Genomic DNA, 23,872 nt, shown 5'->3' on the forward strand with positions numbered 1-23,872 from the left:
GAAATCCCATTTCTTCCCATGAAAATCCATCTCTTTGTGTTGGGTTTCTTTGATTCTCTTTCCATCCCTTCATACTTGTAGATTCCTTTCACCTCAATATCATAATAGTAGATCTTTTTGCATATTCTAGATTGCACTACGATGGCATTTCAATCTTAGACATGTAGCTTCAAGCTTTACTCTATCGTAAGTCTTTTAAATTTTTCTTAGATTGAACTTGCACATTGAGAATTGGGTATTTCCATTCCTTAGTTGCCATGCTTTATAAACCTTCCTCTTCTAGATGCCATAAAGTGAGTTCCAACTTATGCTAAGTTCTTGAAAGATTTATGTAATCAAAAGCCTAAGTTGAAGACCCACATTCCAAAAATTGTTCATCTTATTAAGTAAGTGAGTGGTGTCCTGTCCAATAAGCTTTCCCCTAAGCTTAAGGATCCAGGAGCACTTCTCATATCTTGCACCATTGGGAACCTTCCCATTGAGCGTGCTCTCCTTGATCTAGGGGTGAGTGTGAATATTTTTCCTAGCTCAGTATGTGATCATTTTGGGTTTGGAGAATTGAAGCCTACAGAGGTTATTTTTCAACTTGTTGACCGTTCAATCAAAGCCCCTAGAGGTTGTATTAAGGATGCATTAGTTAAGGTTGATGAGCTTTATTTTCCTATGGATTTCCTTATTCTTGACATAGAAGCACCTACTAATGGAAAACCACCGTTGATAATCTTGGGGCGTCCATTCTTGGCCACTACCAATGCATGCATCAATTGTAGATCAGGTGAAATGGACATTTTCTTTGGTAATAGGAAGCTCCGATTAAACATCTTTAATGCTTCTTTAGGGCCCCAATGTGATGACGAGTGTTTCTCCACTGATGTGATAGATGAGGTGGTAGCACAGTACACCCCAATGATATTAGTAAATGACCTAGTGTAGCAGTGTTTGACCTTCTTAGGGGGTGATGATTTTGATGTTGATTCTTATACTATTGAGGTCAATGCACTATTAGATGCTCTTACCTTTTCCGATTATCCTCCTTAGACTATCAAGTTTGAGCCCCTTCCTCCTTTAGCTAAGAAGCTAGCATTGAGTTCTATTGAGTCTCCACCAGTGTTAGAGCTTAAATCATTGTCAGATTCATTGAAATATGCTTTCTTGGGATCGAATGAGACACTCCCTGTCATCATTGCATCCAATTTGACACTTGATCAAGAAAGCAAACTGTTAGATGTTCTCAATGAACATAAGGTTGCCATTGGATGGTCCGTGACTGATTTGAAAGGTATTAGCCCATCAATTTGTATACATCGTATTTATTGTGATGATGGACCTAAACCTTTCTAAGATGTACAAAGGAGATTGAATCCCAACATGCGCGAAGTTGTCAAGAAAGAGGTGGTGAAATGGTTAGATGTAGGGATTATTTATCCCATCTCTAATAGTAAGTGGGTGAGTCCCACTTAAGTTGTGCCTAAAAAGTTGGGCATTACTATCCTTGAGAACAACCAGGGTGATAAGGTCCCTACTCCCTGCTCGCACAACCACAGGTTGGCGGGTATGCATTGATTATCAGAGATTGAATTTTGTCACCTGTAAGGATCACTTTCCTTTGCTGTTCATTAACTACATCCTAGAGAAATTAGTAGGCCAAAGCCATTTCTGGTTCTTAGATGGCTATTTAGGTTATAATTAGGTTGTTATATGTCCTAAAGACCAAGAGAAAACTACTTTCACGTGCCCTTATAGTACATTCGCTTTTTGACGGATGCTCTTTGGGTTATGTAATGCACCCGCCACCTTTAAGAGGTGCATGATGTCTATCCTTTTTGATATGGTGGGAGATTTTCTTGAGGTTTTCATACATGATTTTTCTATGTTTGGGTCTTCCTTTAAGGATTGTCTCTTAAAATTAACCAAAGTTTGAAACATTGTATAAACACAAATCTGATTTTGAGTTGGGAGAAGAGGCATTCCATAGTTTAAGATGGCATCGTTCTAGGTCCTATTATGTCCAAATGTGGGATAGAGGTTGATAAGGCCAAGGTTGGGTTGATTGCTAAACTCCCACCTCCCACTTCTGTTCGGCAGGTTCGTTCATTTTTAGGCCATGCAGGTTTCTATAGACGGTCCATTAAGGACTTCAGTATTATATCTAGACCCTAGTGCAATTTGCTTGCCAAGGTTACTCATTTTATCCTTAATGATGACTGCCTTCAAGCCTTCCATACCATTAGAGCTTTATTGTTTACAACACCCATAATCTAGCCCCCGGATTGGTCACTGCAATTTGATATTATGTGTGATGCATCTAACTATGGTGTTGGAGTTGTGTTAGGACAGAGAGTTAACAAGAAACCTATTGTCATATATTATGCTAGTAATACATTCTCAAAAGCTCAGTTGAATTATACAACGACTGAGAAAGAATTACTAGCAGTTGTGTTTGCTCTCGATAAATTTTGATCTTATCTCCTTGGATATAAAGTTATGATGTGTACTAAGCATGCCGCTCTTTAGCATTGACTTGTCAAGAAAGACACAAAACCTAGGTTGATTAGATGGATTCTTTTGTTACAAGAATTTGATTTAGAAATTCGGGACAAGAAAGGTTCTAATATTGTGGTAGAAGATCATCTGTCTAGGATCTTAGTTGAGTCACCCTCCACCACTGAGTTGGTTAGAGATTCATTTCCTGATGAGCAATTATTTGAGATTTCTTATATGTCTTCACCTTGTTTTGCACATATATTGAACTACCTGGTTGTTGGGAAGCTTCCTGATGGTTGGAGTATGCAAGAGAAAGATAGATTCTTCTCACAGCTATTGGGAGGATCCGAAGTTGTTTAGGTATTGTCCTGACTAGATTATTCGTCAATGTGTCCCAGAGAGTGTGTTTCATAGTATCCTTACCTTTTGTCACACTCTTACATGTGGAGGGCATTTTAGTGGCAAGAAAACTATTGCCAAGGTTTTATAGAGTGGTTTTTTTTTGCCTACTATCTTTAAAGATGCCTATGAGTTTTACCGTAATTGTGTCCAGTGTTAGAAAGTCTACAATATGTCTTGTAGAGACATGATGCCCCTTAATCCTATTCTTGTTGTTGAGATCTTTGATGTGTGGGGCATAGATTTCCTGGGACCTTTCCCTTTATTTTTCAGCTTTGAGTATATTTTGTTGCAATAGATTATGTGTCCAAATGGGTGAAAGCAGTGGCCACGAGAACCAATAATCACAAGGTGGTAGTTAAGTTTGTACAGAATCACATTTTCAATCGTTTTGGATTTTCATGTGCCATCATTAGTGATGGTGGCTCCTATTTTAAGCATTGGAATTTTGGGGCTCTATTGCGGAAGTATTCTATTACTCATAAGGTTGCCACGCATTATCATCCGCAAACCAGTGATCAAGTAGAGGTGTCTAATAGGGAGATCAAGTGCATTCTTAAGAAAATGGTTAGGCTTGATAGGAAAGATTGGTTTGTGAGACTAGATGTTGCATTGTGGGCCTACTGTACTACTTATAAGACTCCTATTGGCATGTCCCCTTACCGATTGGTATTTGGGAAAGTTTGTCACTTACCTGTTGAGTTGGAACACCGTGCTTTGTGGGTCATTAAAACATTTAATTTTGATATAGTCAAAGATAGTTCTAACCGTTCTTTTCAACTCTTGGAGTTGGAAGAAATGCACAATGATGCATATAAGAGCACACATATTTATAAGGCTAGGACAAAGGCTTTTAATGATAAACATATTGTCCGGAAGTCTTTTAAAGTTAACCAGAAAGTTTGGCTTTTCAATTCTAAGCTACACTTTTTTAACTTCGCTCTCGATGTGATGGCCCCTTTGTGGTCACAAATGTGTCACCCCATGGTGCTATTAGAATTCAAGATCCTAAGATACGGCACACTTTTTAGGTTAATGGGAAGCGCCTTAAACCTTATGTGGATGGTATTACTGATGGCTAGATCATTGAGTCTATTGATTTGATTGATCTGGTTTATGATTTCTTTTGAGTTCCACTGTTTGTCTGGGTGAAGACAGTGAACTTGGTGCTTGTGGGAGGCAACCCACCATTTTACTTTTTGCTTTTGTTTAGTTGTGTTTTCAGGTTTAGTAGTGGAGTGTAGCCATGTTGGTGCAAATGATAGCAGTAGCACTTTACTCTATCAAGTTGTATTATTCCTTCTCTTTGCTATGCTTGGTTTCCCTTGCTTTATTATGTGTTATTCTTTCACATGCCATTGGGGACAATGTCATTTAAGTTGGGGAGTGAGGGTGAATTTTTTATTGAATGAATAATTTAAACTTGAACTCTGGTATTGATTGCACATTTTTGCTTAAATTTTCTACTCTAGAACTTTTAAGGTCTTTGTCAAGAGTTATAGCATGTGATTTTTAAGTGTGTTGATGTATTTAACAGTTAATTAAACTTAGAACATTGTTACTCTTCCGTGTTGGTTAACTTTTTTGCTTTGAATCTGAAATTGCCATTTTAGTGAATGTTTATGATGATCTTAGTGTTACTATGCAAGCCATGTATGTTGAAAATGTTTAAATCATGCATTATGACTTCCTCCCTAGTAACCCGGTTTCTTTGCCACAAGCATTGAAATTCCCACCAAACAGGTGGAATATCTATAAATTAAAAGAAAAAGAAGGCTTCCTTCTAAGTAAACGGGCCTTTGTATCACAAACATGGAGTTTCGTGTAAAAAAGTTAGATAGTTTGAGGAAAATTTAAAAAATTTGATCTAGTCTTGGCTTGTAGCCTATTTGGGTTGAGTCAATAAGTCCGAGGGGTGTTCTATGCTTAATTCTTTAAAGCCATCTGGCTTGAAGGCAATTGACTAAAAGCTCGCTACATAGCCCATTTAGAAAGCTTAATGGTCAGGACATTGCACAAATCATAGTAATTGTAAAAAAAAAAAAAAAAAAAAAAAAAAAATGATAGTTGCATGACAAAAGTGATGGCTTGTATAGTACTTGGACTTTATGACTTAGGTATAATGGTTGATTTTGAATGAAAGAGTAATAGTCGGCTAGAGTGGATGAGGAAGTTGTTCTTTGTTTAACTTTGTGTTGAATTGTTGGTATATTTAGAATCCTTGTTATTGATTCGTTGATAATGCTCTTACTTATGAGTGGTTACATTAAGCTAATTGCAAAATAACTAGAGTAGTTTTTATTGTCTTTCACTCGAGGACGAGTAAAAGTGTAAGTTGGGGAGTGTGATCGGGTCACAATTATTCATAAAATTAATATTCAATTGCTTATTTTAAGTTATTTTCATGAGTAATTTGACTACATATTGGGATAATCTTTGGTTGTAGGGTTTTCAAGAGATGTGCATAGGTTTGATGCTAAATGGACGGAGATATAGTAGTCTAGAAGCAAGGGTAGAGGATCAAGGGAAGAATTGGAATTCTGAGAGAAAAAAGAGAATTAAAAAAATAAAAAAAGAAATTGAGGACGGTTTTCCCTCTTTCCCTTTTCCATACATCCCTCACTTCTACCCTCTCCTACTTTCTCTCATCTTTCTTCCCTTTTTCCTGTTTTATCTCATCTTCTTCTCTTTTCTTGTCCAAAATAGAATAGGAATCTCTCTCTTCCACTTTACCTAAAACATCTCCCATGTTCTCTCCCTATTCTTTCTTTATCTCCCCTCTCCTATTTTCTCTCCCCCATCCCACGGTTTCCTACATCTTACATGCATTCCCTCTCTCTCTTTTTCCCCTATTTTGCCTCTATGGCCCACAGTATCTTTTTCTCCCTAGGCTTTCTCTCCCAATCGGTTAGCTCCCTCTCTGTCTTATTCCTTAATCTAGCATATCCCTCTCTCTCACCCATGCATTCTCTCCCTCTTTCCCTATTTCTTCTCCCCTATCCACAATTCCTCTCTACCACCGAATTACCCCTAACCTTAGTCGATCTCTTCCCTCACTCCCCTAATCCAAGTCCACCTGTACCATAACACACACACCACCCTCTTTCTGTATATATCTCTTTTAGTCCTTTTCTTTTTAGACTCTACACACCTACTCTTGTGGGGGGAGGCTGCCATATCACACCTTTCACACACATCATAGCTAGCTGGTTTTTCTTTCTTGGTTCTTATAGTTCTCTTTTCTTCTTGGATCACACCTTCTTTGGGACGGATTTTGCTGGATAGCATTGCACGAAGAGGATTACCATCATCATCATTGCTACCATTCTTTCATTAGCACCATGAGCGGCTAAGTTCATTTTCTATATTTAGGTTTAGATGAAGTTTTGGTTTATTGTTATTTAATTTCTGGTTTAAGTTCATACTTGATTGTTTGATGTTAAAGACTCCTTCCCATTGTGGATGATTTTAATAGTTAAATTAGTTTAGGATATTTGTTTTTGTGATTCAATTATTCTATTCAAGCAATGGTATTTCATGTGATTTTTGGTATATACTAATGATAGCCTTTAACGAATCAAACTAAGCATGCTAAGCGAAAGGGATAGACGATAGTGCTTGACAGGATACGTTATGCTTAATGTAGTCAAAGATTGTGTTTTTGCGGTTGCATTGGAACTTGTAGTTTCAATGAACTGAAGAATAAACAAAAAATTGGTAATAATACCGAAACGGATTCAAGACCTAAGGATAGCTTCTTCTCATTAATTCTTATTCCTGTTAATTGGTTTATTTAGTTTTAATTTAAATTTTGAATTTTACAAAATTGATTTTCAAAACAACATTCACCTCAATTTTAGTAAATTTAGCCTTCTAGTTCTCTGTGGGTTCGACCCCTTTCTTACCACTATCTCATAGTTTAGTTAGGGTTTATTTTGATTCATTCATCATAGCGATCACTTGCCCTCATAATAGAACCGCGAGCGCGATCGGCGAGTTACCACCTGTGGGTCCTGAACCTAGCCCACCCGCTGGTCTAACCCGCTGAAACTGACATGGGAAGGAATTGTTCTTGTCAAATTATTACCCTAGCAGCTTCAGAGACCGGAAGGAAACAGAGTTCTCAGCCTTGACTCAGGGAAACAAGTTCAGCCTTGAGTACCAGTAGTAATTTGAGGACTTATTCTATTTTATTGCTCCATACATGAAAACAACGGAGGAGAAGGCAAAGAAGTTTTTGAAAGGGTTAAAGGTATCTATTAGTACAATATTGGGGGCTATAGATTTGACTGATTATGCCCATATTATACAAAAAGCCAAGACTATGGAAGACAAGCAAAAGGGAGAGTCTTCCACCACACCAGGACTCTGGAAGAGGTCTAACTCTTATGAGGACTCGGGCAACCCAAGCAAGAGTTTTTGTGGGCCATATAACTATGGTCCATCACACCAATAGCCATACACATCATCGAGTTATATGCCCCGATCGGCCAGTAGATCGGGTACTACCACTTTTCACCCGAACACTAGCACGGTGCCTATGGCTCGAGGTCACCTCGTCCTTCCACTACACCGGGTTAGATATAGAGAGCACCAGTACCAATGTAAGCCTCCCAAAATAGATGCTATATTTGTAATTCAATTGAACATTTTGCAAAGGATTGCCCATGCAAGCCAACTGTTGTATAGAGTCAGCCTCTTGTTTATAGACGTACGTTGACTCAAGGGGGCCCGCCCCAAGGAAGAATGTATGCATTGTTTGCTAAGGAGGTCGAAGCAAGCCCCGATGTTGTAGCAGGTATCTTATCTATCTCGAGAATACCAGCTTATGTGTTATTTGACTCTGGAGCATCATATGTATCTAAAAGATTTTCGAGAAAGATTGACATAAAACCCAGAGCTGTAGTGTGTAAATTGATTGTTAGCACACCTACAGGAAAAGTAACACAATTAAATGAAGTGTATGGACCATGTTCCCTTGAAATAGGTGGAAAGAAGCTAGATACCCAACTTATCAAACTTAACATGCAAAATTTTGATGTCATACTGGGCATGGATTGGTTATTCACTTACCGGGCAAACGTGATGTGTGCCTAGAAACAAATTAAAGTGGTGAGTGATGAAGGTGAAGAACCTAGTGTATCAAGCAGATAAGACAAAATGACCCAAAGAGGTTCTCATCTATACACTACAGGCAATGAAATTACTGAAAGACGGATGTCAGGGCTACCTTGCTTCAGTACAAGATGTGGAAGCAAAGGTCATACCGTTAGAGAATTGAAGGTAGTTAAGAGTTTCCCAATGTCTTCCCAGAATGATCTAACATGGCTACTGCCTGACAGAGAGTTAGAATATGCTATTGATTTAGTTCCCGAAGTAGCCCCAGTGCCTAAAGCTTTGTACAGAGTGGCACCACCTGAATTAAAGGAGTTACGAATCAGTTGCAGGATTTGTTGGAGAAGGGATTTATACGCCCGAGTGTTTCTCCTTGGGGTGCTCTAGTTCTGTTTGTCAAGAAGAAGAATGGAAGCCTGCACATGTGCATTGATTACCTGGAATTAAACAAATTAACCATCAAGAACTGGTATCCGTTGTCACATAGAGATGACCTCTTTGATCAACTGTAAAATGCAAAAGTGTTCTCAAAGATTGATCTCAGCTCTGGCTATTATCAGCTCAAAATAAAGAGCAGCGACATACCCAAGATGGCCTTTAGTACCCGGTATGGCCACTATGAATTCCTAGTGATGTCTTTTGGGTTAACCAATGCACTGGTAACTTTAATGGATCGATGAATCGAGTATTTCATGATGTCCTCGACAAATGGGTCATCCTTTTTATCGATGACATTTTGATATACTCAAAGACTGAAGAGGAGCGTGCATTATACTTGAGAATGGTACTCCAAAGGCTAAGAGAGCAACAACTATATGCAAAATTTAGCAAGTGTGAGTTTTACCTCAAGCAGATTGGATTCTTAGGACACATATTGTCTGAGAATGAGATCGAAGTTGACCCGGGAAAAGTAAAGGCAGTAGTAGAGTGGGAAGCACCCAAGAATGCTACAGAGATTAGAAGTTTCTTGGGATTAGCGGGCTATTATCGGCACTTCATTGAAAATTTCTCTTGAATCATCGCTCCAATGACCAATTTGACTAAAAAGGGCGTGATGTTTGAATTTGTCAAGCCCTGTTCACATAGAACCGGACTAGTGATCGGGTTTCCTCCGGATAACCCAAAACCACTGAGATCATCTAATACAATAACCATAGCACAACATACCATATATAATTAAAGAAATATAATTATGTAATTTAGCAGAAGTCTTGTCATGTATAAATACCTATAAGTCCCCATATACTCTTGATACCCAAATTATTATATAAAGTATTTTTACATGTGGGCCTGTAGGCATGATAATTACACAAGAAATAACAATTTAATTATTGAGAGCACAAAAAGGGGGTATATATTTCAAAAGAATAAAAAAGAAGAATTGTGTTTGGTGATAACCATTGTTGCCCTGCAACACAACACTCACATGGGCATCCAACTCCATGATCAAATCCTTCCGGGGCCAACTAATCTCCCACTAGAACTTTGCCAGTGGACCCCGACTCCTATTCCTCTACTGGAAATCCTGTAAAATCATCTAAAAAGTGTGTGCAAGAGGGGTGACCTCACTAGCTCAGTTAATGGAAAGAAAGACTCACACAAGCAATTTCAAATCAAATGGTACTATATGCATGAGATTCATTTTAAGCTTATCCACCTAAACAACATTACTAAGTCATAGGTTACATACTACTTATAACCACAGTGCATGCCCTGAGTTCGAGATGCATTCTCCATCTCGTGATACGCCATAGGGTTGTCGGAGAAAGCTAGCTATGAGTACTCAAAAAAGTAAATTATGGCCAAACCACAATAAAAAATAAAAGCAGTACGATTGACCCTCTGAATATGTCACCAAAGTCATTGACTGTTCTAATGATCAGTCGAGCGTACTTCTAACCACCATAGCGATCTGCGATCAACGCTTCTCCTCAGTGATAACCCAACACCTAAACCCCTGTTGGGAAGGATCGTAGCATGAGGAAATGTTAAATCCTAACCACATGCTTCTATATGAGATAGTACGACTATATAGCACTTTTGTGTCCTATTCCACAGTGTACCAATGCATTCATTTCCAAGCTGATTATGGCATCTAGTCTAGCTATTTATCACATACCCAACTCACCATCATCATCCAAAAATTTAATAAATCCATATTCATAATTCAAAGCAAGAAAAAGGTATTTGGGATTCAAGATAACACATCAATTCAAAAATGCATCTTATAGTTTTCAAGAAAATGTATGAAGATGGCATTCATAGATGGCATGACGATATATATTAGATGAGGATGATGTAATAAACATTCCCAAAATTAAGATCAATGTTCTCTCCCCACTTACTTATTCTTGTATAAGAATATGAATGCACGGCATAGGTAATATCCGACGTGAGAAGACAAATGTCTTGAAACCTAACACAGATAAAAAACTTAGAATACGTCTATTTTGGGATTATAAAAAGACGTAAGACATGGTCACAACGCTTTTAATAATGCAAAGAAGACTGTCAATGAGTTTGAGTTCAAACGGAGCTCATTTGAACTACAGGTGGGTAGGGGGACCCTCCTATGCAAACTGCTCAAGCAGACAGCACCCAAACACAAACCGACGGGTCTGGAACTCATCAGTTCTACCCGCCTATAGGACCACTGGGCAAACCCAAAACCGGTGGGTGCTATCGATGTGTCTGAGTACCTACCGATCCTACCCGTCAGTAGGCCCAGAAGCCTAGGTGAGACCAGTAGGTTATACCGGCAGGTCTAAGTACCCACTGATCTTACCTGCCTATAGGCCCAAAAGTCAAGGTAAGACTGGGGGTCACACTGGTGGGTTTGATTGCCCGCCGGTGCTACCCACCAGTGTTTTGCGAGTTCTGCTGAACTTCTTCTCTCCTTCATCCCACCTTTTGGGAATCTAAGGGGCTTATTCAACTTAATTTCTCACACATTTTAGGCTTCATCCACCTAATTATACCATGGATGTAAGTTCAATCAAGGTTTTTGGGAACAAAATCATACATTGGTTCAAGAAATCCCAAAAACTTAGGATCCTCTTTCCCAACTCAAAATGTTACCAAAATACTTTCAAATCTTGGTTTCCTTCCTTAAACCTTCAAAGAAATCACATAAGGTTTCTATTAACTCCTGGATTTGACCACACACAAGAGGCTTTCATCACATTCTAAGGGTTTTTGATGTTACTTATCTCAAGACGTAGATCTTAAGGAACTGATCACTATTCCGATGACAAGAAGGCAAGATACGGCCTCAGAAATCAAGGGGGAACGCTTCTTCCCTCTTTCTTTCCTTCTCTTTCGTCTTTTCTCCCTCTTATTTACTCCTCTCACCAAACTCTTGCTGAAATCATAAATGGGAGAGAGAGAGAGAGAGAGAGAGAGAGGAATAAATGCTATTTATACATTGGGTTGTAAATATCTACTGAGGCTTGTTTGGTTTTGTCCCTCTATGGACCAAAAAGCATTAAATCGTGATACCGACCGAAATAGTTGGCATTATCGGCACACATGACTTCATTACGATTGAAAACCTGAAATACACGTGCTCACCCAAGTTGGGCTTACTGGGACCCACGTTTTCCCTATAGGTGGGTCACATTGGTGGGTCTTACACCTACCAGTGACCACTCACTAGTTGGCCAAAACAAGGCCAATCTTGCTGTATTTTGGTGGGAAATAGATTCTTATGCATATCTCACTCCTGCCACCTATTGTGGATCAAGTTCTCATCATCTAATGAGATCTCATACCTTTCTTATTTATACCATCATTATCACACCCCATTCATATAGAACTAGACCGGTGATCGGGTTCCCTCCGGGTAACCTAAAATCACCCAGGATCATCTGATACAATAACATAGCACAACATGCCACATATAATCAAGGAAATATAATTATATAATTCAGCGAAAATCTTTTCAAGTATAAATACCTATAAATCCCCATATAATCTTGATACCCAGATTGTTATACATAGTATATTTACATGTGGGCTCGTAGGCATGATATTTATAAAAGAAATAACAATTTAATTATTGAAAGCATAAAAAGGTGATATATATATCAAAAGAATAAAAAAGAAGAACTATGTTTGGTGATAACTACTATTACCCTGCAACAAAACACTCGTATGGGCATCCAACTCCATGATCAAATTCTTTCAGGGCCCACCAATCTCCCACTGGAACTTCGCCAGTGGACCCTTGCTCTTGTTTCTTACTGGGAATCCTGTAAAATCATCTAAAAAGCATGTGCACGAGGGGTGAGATCACCAGCTTAGTAAATGAAAAAAAAGACTCACACAAGCAATTGCAAATCAAATGATACTATAATCATGAGATTCATTTGAAGCTTATTCACCTAAGCAACATTACTAAGTCATAAGTTACGTGCTACTCACAATCATAGTCCGTGTATGCCTCGGGTTCTAGACAAGTTCTCCATCCCACGATATGTCTATAGGGTTGTCGAAGAAGGCTAGCCATGAGCATTCAAAAAATAAATCATGGTCAAACCACAGCAGAAATGTAAATCGTGGCCGAACCACAGCTAAAAATAAAAGTAGTACGATTGGCCCTCTGAATGTATCACTGAAGTTACCGACTGTCCTAATGATCAGTCGGGCGTACTTCTAACCACCATGGCGGTCCATGAACGACGCTTTTCCTCAATGATAACCCAACACTAAACCCCTGTTGGGAAAGGTCGTAGCACGAGAAAATGTTAAATCCTAACCATATGCTCCTATATGAGATAGTACGACGTCATAGTACTTTCGTGTCACATTCCACGGTGTACCAATGCATTCATTTTCAAGCCGACTATGATATTTAGTCTAGCTATTTATCACATACCCAACTCACCACCATCATCTAACAATTTAATAGTTCCATGTTCATAATTCAAAGCAAGAAACAAGTATTTGGAATTCATGATAACACATATCAATTCATAAATGCATCCTATAGTAGACAAGCAAATGCATAAAGATGGCATTCATAGATGGCATGACGATATATATTAGATGAGGATCATGTAATAAACATTCCCAAAATTAAGATTAATGTCTCTCCCCACTTACTTATTCTTGTACAAGAATATATACGCACGGTACGGGAAAGATCCAGTGTGAGAAGATGAATGTTTTGAAACCTAACATAGATAAGAAACTTAGAATACATCAATTTTAGGATTACAAAAAGACGTAATATATGGTCACGATACTTTTAATAATTCAAAGAAGGTTGTCGATGAGTTTGAGTTCCAACGGGGCTCATTTGGACTACAGGTGGGCCATACAGGTGGGTAGGGGGATCCACCTGTGCAAACTGCCCAAGCAGACAACACCCAGACACAAATTGTGGGTCTGGTAATAATACTCGTTGGTCCTACCCATCAGTAGGACCTTGGGGGAAACCCAAAACCATTGGGTGCTACCGACGGGTCTGAGTACCCACCGGTCCTACCTGCTAGTAGGCCTAAAAGCCCAGTTGAGATCAGTGGGTTATACCGATGGGTCAGTACCCACTAGTCTTACCCGCCTGTAGGCCCAGAAGCCCAGGTAAGACTGGGGGGTCACACTGGTGGGTTTGACTACCCGCCGGTGCTACCCACCAATGTTCAGCGGGTTTTGTTGAACTTCTTCTCTCCTTCATCCAACCTTTTGGGAATCCAAGGGAGTTGCTCCAACTTTATTTCTCACACATTTTAGGCTTCATCCACCTAATTATACCATAGATCTAAGGTTTTTGAGAACAAAATCATACATTGGCTCAAGAAACCCCAAAAACTTAGGATCCTCTTTCCTAACTCAAAATGTCACCAAAATACTTTTATATCTTGGTTTCCTTACTTAAACCTTCAAAGAAATCACATAAGGTTTCTATTAACTCCTGAAGCTGACCACACACAAGAGGGTTTCATCACATTCCAAGGGTTTATGACGTTACTTACCTCAAAACATAGATCTCAAGGCACTGGTCACTATTCTGGTGACGAGAAGGTAAGATGCGGCCTCAAAAATCAAGGGGGAACGCTTCTTCCCTCTTCCTTCCCTTCTCTTTCATCTTTTCTCCCTCTTCTTTACTCCTCTCATCAAACTCTTTCTGAAATAAAAAATGGGAGAGAGAGAGAGAGGAATAAATGCTATTTATACCTTGGGTTGTAAATATCTACTAAGGCTTATTTGGTTTTGTCCCTCTATGGACCAAAATATATTAAATTATGATACCAACCGAAATAGCCGACATTATCGGGCATACTTGATTTCATTATGGTGGGGAACCCGAAATACATGTGCTCACCCAAGTTGGGCTTGTTAGGACCCACGTTCCCCTATAGGTGGGTCACACTAGTGGGTCTCGCACCTACCAGTGACCACCCACCAGTTGGCCGAAATAAGGCCAATTTTGTTGTATTTTGGTGGGAAATGGGTTCTTATGCATATCTCACTCCCGCCACCTGTCATAGACCAAGTTCTTATCATCTAATAAGATCTCATACCTTTCCTATTTGTACATGGCTTTATGACACATGCGAGGGTAAGACTTTGGCATGCGAATCATATCGGGCACCGACTCAATCTTGTTTGACCACCCACATTTGACGTCACCCTTGCTATCATACACCATCGGGTACCCGCATCAACCCTTTTCAATTTGGACCCTTTATGACCAAACCGAACCAACTGGTCAATAAACCGAGTTTAGGGAGCAGGGCTCTACATGAATGGTCTAAGGAGTGCAAAAATAGTTTCCAGGAGTTGAAGAGCCGATTGATATCAACCTTTTTATTAACACTTCTAGAAGGCACAAGTGGTATGATAGTCTACATTGTCCAGAATTAGGTTAGGTTGCGTTCTCATACAACATGGTAAGGTAGTGGCACATGCATCTAGGCAATTGAAGGAGTATAAGAAGAACTACCACACTCATGATTTGGAGCTAATGGTAGTTATCTTTGCAGATCTAGCGTCATTATTTGTATGGGGAGAAGTGCGAAATATTCAGTGATCACAAAAGTCTCAAGTACTTCTTCACCCAAAGGGATCTAAATATAAGACAGAGGAGATGGTTGGAACTTATGAAAGATTATGATTGTGATATCCAGTACCATCCGGGTATTGCTAATGTGGTGGTGGATGCATTAAGTCAGAAAGCTCAGATTGTGTCACTTGTTTACTTGGTCACCGACCCACAACTTAAACAAGAGGCCATGTTGATGGATGAAGTCATTTTAAATGAAAGGGCAACCTTACAGCTTGAGCAGCAGCCAGATAGTATTAAATAGTTGACCTTATCTCTGGCGGCCCTGCAAGTACATCCATCTATCAGGCATAAGGTGATCACGAAACAACTTTTAGATCTTGAGTTGTAGAAAATCAGAATTAAGATCCAAGAGTAAATGAAGGATGATCCTGATTTCACAATAGCCAGTGACGGAGCACTATTGTTTCGGGGCAGGTTGTGAGTACCCAATAACATGAGGATATATGACAAGATAGTGAAGGAAGCACATAGTTCGGAGTACATGCTTCACCCTAGTAGCACCAAGATGTACAAAGATCTTAAGCAAAGTTACTGATGACCAAGGATAAAGATTACTATGGCCATATATATGGCACAATGTGTCACGTGTCAAAAGGTCAAGGCAAAGTGGCATCGACCTTATGGCACTCTTCAGCCATTCCCAGTACTGGAGTGGAAGTGGGACATGATTACCATGGATTTTATCGTCGAGCTGCCCAGTACACCCAAGGGGATGGATGTAATTTGGATGATAGTTGACAGGCTTACCAAGAATGCCCATGTCATTCCAATCAAGACTACCTACTCTATAGACAAGCTAGCACAACTTTACACAGATAATATAGTTCGTTTGCATGGGGTACCGATGAGGATTGTATCAGACAGAGACCCAAGGTTCACATCTAAATTTTGGAAGAGCCTCCAGCATACTATGGGAACACAGGTGAACCTAAGTACTGCTTTCCATCCACAGACTGACGGGCAATCTGAATGGACCATACAAATACTGGAAGATATGCTTAGGGCTTGTGCAATGGAAATGAGTGGCAATTGGAAAGAAAACATACCTCTTATGGAGTTTGCCTATAATAATAGTTATCAAGCCACCATTGGAGTAGCTCCATATGAGGCAATGAATGGTAGGAGGTGCAGGATACCATTATATTGGGATGACGTGGGAGAACATCGTATGCTTAGGTAAAAAATGATATAGATGATATGTGATAAGGTTGATGTTATACAGGAGAAGATTAAAGCGGTCCAATCATGTCAAAAGAGCTATGCGAACAACTGCAGAAAGGATAATGAATTCCTACTGGGGGAGAATGTATTTCTTAAAATCTCTCCTACTAAAGGTTTACACAGGTTCCACAGGAAGGGCAAGTTGAGTCCAAGCTATGTTGGCCCGTTTGAGATCTTAAAACGTGTTGGCTCAATAGTGTATATGCTGGCCCTTCTGCCTTCATTCAACAACATTCACAATGTATTCCACGTTTCAATGTTGAAGCAGTATGTCCATGATGCATTCCATGTGCTAGCTGTGGAACCAGAGTACTTAGAGACTGACATGCCATTGCTTTTATAAAGGTGCGATGGGCCAACCATTCACTTAAGGAGGCGTCTTGGGAGAAGGAAGATGAAATCCAGGAAAAATACCCCCATCTCTTTGGACTACTAGGTAATTTCAATTCCGAGGATGAAATTTTAAAGAGGGGGGGGGGGTAGATGTAGAGCCCTGCTCTCTAAACCCGGCTTATTGACCTGTTGGTTTGGTTTGGTCATATAGGGTCCGAACCGAAATGGGTTGACGATGGAGCCCTATGGTGTATGATAGCAAGGGTGACATCAAATGTTGGATAGTTAGACAATATTGAGTCGGTATCCATTATGATTTGCACACCAAAGCTATGCCTTTGCACGTATCATAAAGCCATATATGAATAGGAAAGGTATGAGATCTTATTGGATGATGAGAATTTGGTCCACGACAGGTGGTGGGAGTGAGATATGCATAAGAACCCATTTCCCACTAAAATACAGCAACATTGGCCTTATTTTGGCCAATAGGTGGGTGGTCACTGGTAGGTGCGCGATCCACCAGTGTGACCCACTTGTAGGGGAAACGTCGGTCCAAGTAAGCCCAACTTGTGTGAGCACATGTATTTTGGATTTCCCACTATATTGAAATCACGTGTGCCCGATAATACCAGCTATTTCACCCAGTATCACTATTTAATGTGTTTTGGTCCATAAAAGGAAAAAACCAAATAAGCCTTAGTAGACATTTACAACCGAAGGTAGAAATAGCATTTATTTCTCTCTCTCTCTCTCTCTCTCTCCCCCTCTCCCATTTATGATTTTAGCAAGAGGTTGGTGAGATGAGTAAAGAAGAGGGAGAAAAGAGGAAGGAGAAGGGAAGGAAGAGGGAAGAAGCATTCCCCTTTGATTTCCGTGGTCGTATCTTGCTTTTTCGTTGCCAGAATAATTACTAGTGCCTTGAGATCTGCGTATTGAGGTAAGAAACGCCATAAACCCTTAGAATGTGATGAAACCCTTTTGTGTGTGGTCAAATCAAGGAGTAAATAGAAATCTTATGTGATTTCTTTGAACGTTTAAGGAATGAAACCAAGATTTGAAAGTATTTTGGTGATATTTTGAGTTGGGAAAGAGGATCTTAAGTTTTTGGGGTTTCTTGAGCCAATGTATGATTTTGTTCCCAAAAACCTTGATTGAACTTAGATCTATGGCATAATCGGGTGGATCAAGCCTAAAATGTGTGAGAAATGAAGTTGGAACAACCCCCTTGGATTCCCAAGAGGTGGGATGAAGAAGAGAAGAAGTTCAGCAGAATCCGCTGAACACTGGTGGGTAGCACCGGCGGGTAGCTAGACCCACTAGTGTGACCCCCAATCTTACCTAGGCTTCTGAGCCTATAGGAGGTTAAGACCAGCGAGTACCTAGACCCACTGGTCTTACTTGGGCTTTAGGGTCCTATCGACGGGTAGGACTAGAGGGTACTCAGACCCGTCGGTAGTACCCATAGATTTTGGGTTTGCCCTAGGGTCCTATCGGTGATTACCAAACCCGCTAGTAGAACCTAGCAGTTGGTGTCTAGGTGTTGTCTGCCTGGACAGTTTGCATAGGTGGGTCCTCTTACTCACCTGTATGGCCCACTTATAGTTCAAATTAGCTCCATTCAAACTCAAACTCATCGACAACCTTCTTCGCGTTATTAAACACGTCGTGATCATGTCTTACGTCTTTTTATAATCCCAGAATGGACGTATTCTAAGTTTCTTATCTATTATAGGTTTCGAGACATTCGTCTTCACATATCGGATCTTACCCGTACCGTGTGAGAATATTCTTGTACAAGAATAGGTAAGTGGGGAGAGGACATTGATCTTAATTTTGAAAATGTTTATTTCATCATCCTCATCTTATATATATATATATCACCATGCCATCTAATAATGCCATCTTCATGCATTTGCTTGTCTATTATAAGATGCATTTGTGAATTGATATGGGTTACCTAGAATTTCAAATACTTGTTTTTTGCCTTGAATTATGAGCATGGATTTATTAAATTATTGGATGATGATGATGAATTGGGCCTATGATAAATTGTTAGACTAGATGCCGTAGTCGGCTTGGAAACGAATGCATTGATACACTATGAAATGGGACAGAGAAGTATTATGTAGTCATACTATCTCATATTGGAGCATGTGGTTAGGATTAACATTTCCTTGTGCTACCACTCTTTCCAATAGTGGTTTAGGTGTTAGGTTATCACAGGCAGGGAAGCGTCGATTGTGGACTGTCGTGGTGGTTAGAAGTACATCCAGATGATCATTAGGACAGTCGGTAACTTTGGTGATACATTCAAACGGCCAATCATACTGCTTTTATTTTTTACTATGGTTCGACCACGATTTACTTTTTTACTGTGGTTTGGCCCCAATTTATACTTCTACTATGATTCAACCACGATTTACTTTTTCGAGTGCTCACAATTGACCTTCTCTGATAACCCTATGGGCGTATTGCGGGATGGAGAATGCGTCTCAAACCCGGGGCATATGCTCACTGTGGTTGTGAGTAGCACGTAACCTATGACTTAGTAATGTTGCTTAGATGTATAGGTTTAAAATGGATCTCATGCATATAGTATCATTTGAATTGCAATTGCTTGTGTGAGCCTTTCTTTACATTTACTGAGCTAGTGAGCTCACCCCTCGTGCACACACTTTTTAGATGATTTTATAAGATTTTCAGTAGAGGAACAGGAGCCGGGGTCCATTGGCGAAGTTTCAGTGGGAGATTGGTGGGCCCTGGAAGGATTCAATCACAGAGTTAGATGCCCGTGTGAGAGTTGTGTTGTAGGGCAATAGTTGTTATCACCAAACACAATTCTTCTTTTTTATTCTTTTAATATATATCCCCTTTTTGTGCTATTGATAATTAAATTGTTATTTCTTATGTAATTATCATGCTTACGGGCCCGCATGCAAATATATTATGGATAACAATTTGGGTATCAAGAGTATATGGGGATTTATAAGTATTTATACATGACAAGACTTTTGTTGAATTACATAATTATATTTTCATGATTATATGTGGCATGCTGTGTTGTGGTTACTGTATCAGATGATTCTGGTGGTTTTGGGTCACCCAGAGAGAACCCGATCACCGGTCTGGTTCTATATGAATGGAGCGTGACAACATAAACATCCTTAAAAGTCACACAAAATCCCCTCACCTTGAATCTCAAGCGTCGGTGGATAGCCAATGACCTCATGCCGCGTTGTCTCGTCACTTCTTGGTTCTACTCTTAGAATACATAAGGTTTTTGAAAAAAGTTGTCATCCATAGGGAAGTGGGACCTTAGGGCACAGGTTCTAGTTTCATTTTCTATTTTCCTTTTATTTGAATCATTCTCAAGTTGAGGGTTTTGTGATTATAAGGCTGATTTATATGTGGGGGATGTTCATCCACCTCAATTAGCTTAATTTCGTGTGCTTTGTGGATTAGTTAAGATAGGATTACATAATGTACCTAAATTCCCTAAAATTCAAGTATAGGATAAGCTAAATTAGGGAATTTCGGTTGAGGGTTTATGTGGTGACCACCAATGGATTCTGTGACCATTCCAAGTCACCATTCATGTGTTTAATTTCATTTTTCCTAACCCAATTTTGGGTTTGAATTGTGAGGTGTAGAGGATTTGGGAAAAGTCCACTAGTTCTAGGGTTGGGTTACCCAAATTGGGGATTTTAGGTGGAAATTTTGTAAAGGACAATTCATAGACTCCAATTGATCCACCAACCTTGCTAGGTAAGTCTCCTACACCAAATCCCCCTCCTAATTGGTAGTCTTGACATGTGGGAAGGTGGGTTTTAGGAAATTTGGGCAATTTCACCATTTCTAGGTTTTGTGTTGCCCAAATTGAGGGTATGAGATGGGGCTTTCCATGGAGGTGGTCTATACACCCAATGTGAGTGGCCAATATTGCTAACTAGGTACCCCACACCAAATCCCCCAATCGATTTGTACATTAAGTAAGTGGGTTGGTAGATTTTGATTGGGGTTCTCCATTTTGCTTTATGGAGAAGAGGAATGAGAGAGAGGGACGTGTGTGTGGAGAGGGGTATAGAAGATAGGGATTACCTTAGAACCTTGCTCCCCTTCCTTCCTCCTCCCTTGCTCTCCTTGTTTTCTTCTTCTTCTTCTTCTTCTCTTCCTCTTGCTCTAATTTGGTGGGTAGAAGAAATTAATGGGCGAGGCTTCTATTGATAGCAACTTAAGTTGCCTAAGGGCTATTTAAGAAAATAATGGGTTTCTACCCTTTATTGGTTTAAATCATAATTTGGGATAACGGGCCCACCTTGGGGTGTTCTGATACATTAATCCATCACTAGTAGGTTGTACCAACCAATGGAGGTGGTTTGAGGTTTACAAGTGCGAGGGCCCAGGCCCCACAGCTAAATAATCCTGGTTTTGGCCTATATACTTGTCGGAGGTGTTCATCGGTGAAGGCTGAATTGGTCCCCTTCGTGTGGAAATGGATCCTTACGTTGAGTGAGGCCTCCCCAAGGTGTTTCTAGTGTGTGGGCCCTAGCTCTTAGTACTTTTCATTGTTAAGGTTCGGGGATTTTCCCTGTGAGGTGTGAGGGCTTGATTGACCTTCTCTTCCGTGTCTAGAATCCATTCCAATTATTGAGGCATGAGTAGCAAGTGCAAGTGGGGTCGTCCTTCCCTTCCTGAAAAAAGACAACTACTATCCAGTACTCATTGGTACTGGTGACCTCTGGTGCCTCATCTGTACATTTAAAATAGAAAAATTTAAGGAACGGGTATAACATTAAGAAAGGTAATAATTGCAAACAAACTAAGCAAGTAAAATAAGAAGCAACAAGCAAGCAGAGAAAGGGAAAGAAACAAGAGAGTACACAAGTGATTTATAGTAGTTAGGATCCAAGATCCTATGTCTACTAAGGTCCTCCTGACTAAGGATTTTCTCCACTAAGTGATCCCTTTCAATAGGTAGGAACAAACCCTTTACACTAACCAATCATGCTCCTCCTGATTGGGACCCAGACCTCCACGACCAAGGATTTCCTCTACTTAACTACAATCCCTCAATCTATATACCCAAGAACACTATCAATGATTTCTTCCACTTGGTCACAGTCTTTCAGACTAAGTATCTAGGTCCTCAACCAAGGATTTTCACTCTGACTATCGGTTTAGGATTTTCACTTAGGCACATTACTAAGAATTTTCATGTACACACGTATAGCTGTGAGCACCACTAACCCTACAGTTGTGAGCACCACTAACCCACACAATCTTGCAAAAGAGTAGCTTTTTGAAAGCTTGATAATTGTACTCCTTCAACACACTGAACCTTTAAAATATCTTTAAGCGTCTTTTTCAAGATGATGATTCTTTTCAGCTCAAAACATTTTGATAGCAAAGGTTACTAAGTCATTGAGACTCAAGCTTTTATATGCACACAACTGGTTGTTAAACTATCTATTGGAGTAAAGCTTATCCAATTTGATGTTAAATTTTAAGCTCAATATCATTAATGAGAAGTAATTAACTTCGTCATTAATCAAAGACTTCTCTAAGTTCAAAGGAAACTAGCCATTGGACTCTCTTGAACATCAATGACGATATCTTGAGAACTTAACACTTGATTATCCACTAAGCTCCTTTATTTAATGATTCAAACCGCCATTTTTGAATCAATAAATGTCAGTTCATGGTTGGCCGCGTGCCATCACGGTTGACTATAAAAATAGAGAACTTAGTTAACCAAACTTCTATTTGGAAGGATGATCGCATAGTTGACCGCCACTATTGTCTTCAAGTCTATACTTAGAGTTTTTCATTAAGCTCCATTGACAACAATTTCATCCTAATGCTTGTGGATAGCAAGGTCTATCTATACTTTAAGCTAAACCACCTAGTTTCTTGGGTTTTCACTTAGGTCTCTATATTTTATGGATTTTTTCCGATCTTACTCAGATCCTTACATCAAGATTACAATAAGATATTACAATTTAAGTTCCTCTAATCTTAATCTTAATCAAAAACACCATATTCATATGTTGATGTAGAGTTTGAAGCTCTTCTTTGTTTCCCATAGATTTGCGGACGACTTTAGATCTGCCGATTTTAGAAACTCTTCCTCTTCTTCGACATGCTTTGCTTTTGTCTGTAAGGATTGTCCTCATTAGAATTGGCTGCCACCACTCTTTATATGTCTTACACACATGTTAGAATACCTAAAACCAAGGATTGGTTGCCACTGCTCTTCATATGCTTCACACACCTGTTAGAATACCCAATCACATCAATGATGGCTTTCATATCCAAAACATATCTATCCAACTAATAGATCTCTTTAATTCAACATAGAATAAAATCAACCCAAATACTCTTTCTCCTAGATTCAATCCTTCAGTGGATCTTAACAATACCAGCCAAGTTGGAATCCTTCTCTCCTAAGACCAAGACCATTCTCATTTTTTTCGGAAGGCAGACTTCTATCCAACTTATAGGATGCAAAATATTCGGGTTGTCATGGCCTTTAAAGGAAGGAGGACATGAGAGCCTCAATCTTGGAAGAGATAGAAGCCAGAAAACCAAACAACCCAGAAGTAAATATAGGAATTTTGCAACACTTATCTAATGAGTTCAAGCTGACCCGCAATGGAAAGCAATTTACTCTTATATAATTGGAGTCTTTTACGAAGTCTATAAAGGATAGGGGAGCAATGATGAGAAGAAAGATGTTATGAGATCATAGGCAACACCAAACATATAATAGGAAGATGGCCCTTCGGAAAACCCAAAATATCATCTAACTAAGTCTTGAGATCTTTAAAAACACCCCTAAAGAAAGAAAGAGACCATTTATGAGGATTTATGAAAACTCTAGATGCAGTAGGGAAGGAAAATAAGACTTCAGAAATTATTGTTACTGAAGAGATGGAAACTTTTGCAAAGATCATCAACAAATGAAAGATGAGATATCTTCAAAGCCTTGCACTTGGGGATTGGTTGAATGGAATTCTCGTTAGTTCAAAGAAACTTTGGAGAGGTTCCAAATGTTTTTGTTAATATATCAATTTAGGTCCAGGTGGTCTCTTATGGTCATTTCTCTAGTCTCCAATCTAAGGTTATACTAATTTAGTATTTTTGGGTGATTTAGAGGACTACGTCCAATGTGTCTAAGAGCCTATGAGAACCATATTTGAACTTAGGAATCACATGAATATTACAAGGTAAAAATCCATTCTTGAGTCT

The 23,872-nt window shown here is 39.4% G+C and overlaps 1 pseudogene; it reads left to right on the top strand.

Moving 5' to 3' along the window:
- The first annotated feature begins 414 nt into the window (after window positions 1-414).
- On the top strand, window positions 415-15,308 carry LOC122063645 (annotated as a pseudogene).
- The last annotated feature ends 8,564 nt before the right edge of the window (window positions 15,309-23,872 follow it).

This window comes from Macadamia integrifolia, unplaced genomic scaffold, assembly GCF_013358625.1.
Source record: "Macadamia integrifolia cultivar HAES 741 unplaced genomic scaffold, SCU_Mint_v3 scaffold1400, whole genome shotgun sequence".
In the NCBI taxonomy this organism is placed as follows: domain Eukaryota; kingdom Viridiplantae; phylum Streptophyta; class Magnoliopsida; order Proteales; family Proteaceae; genus Macadamia; species Macadamia integrifolia.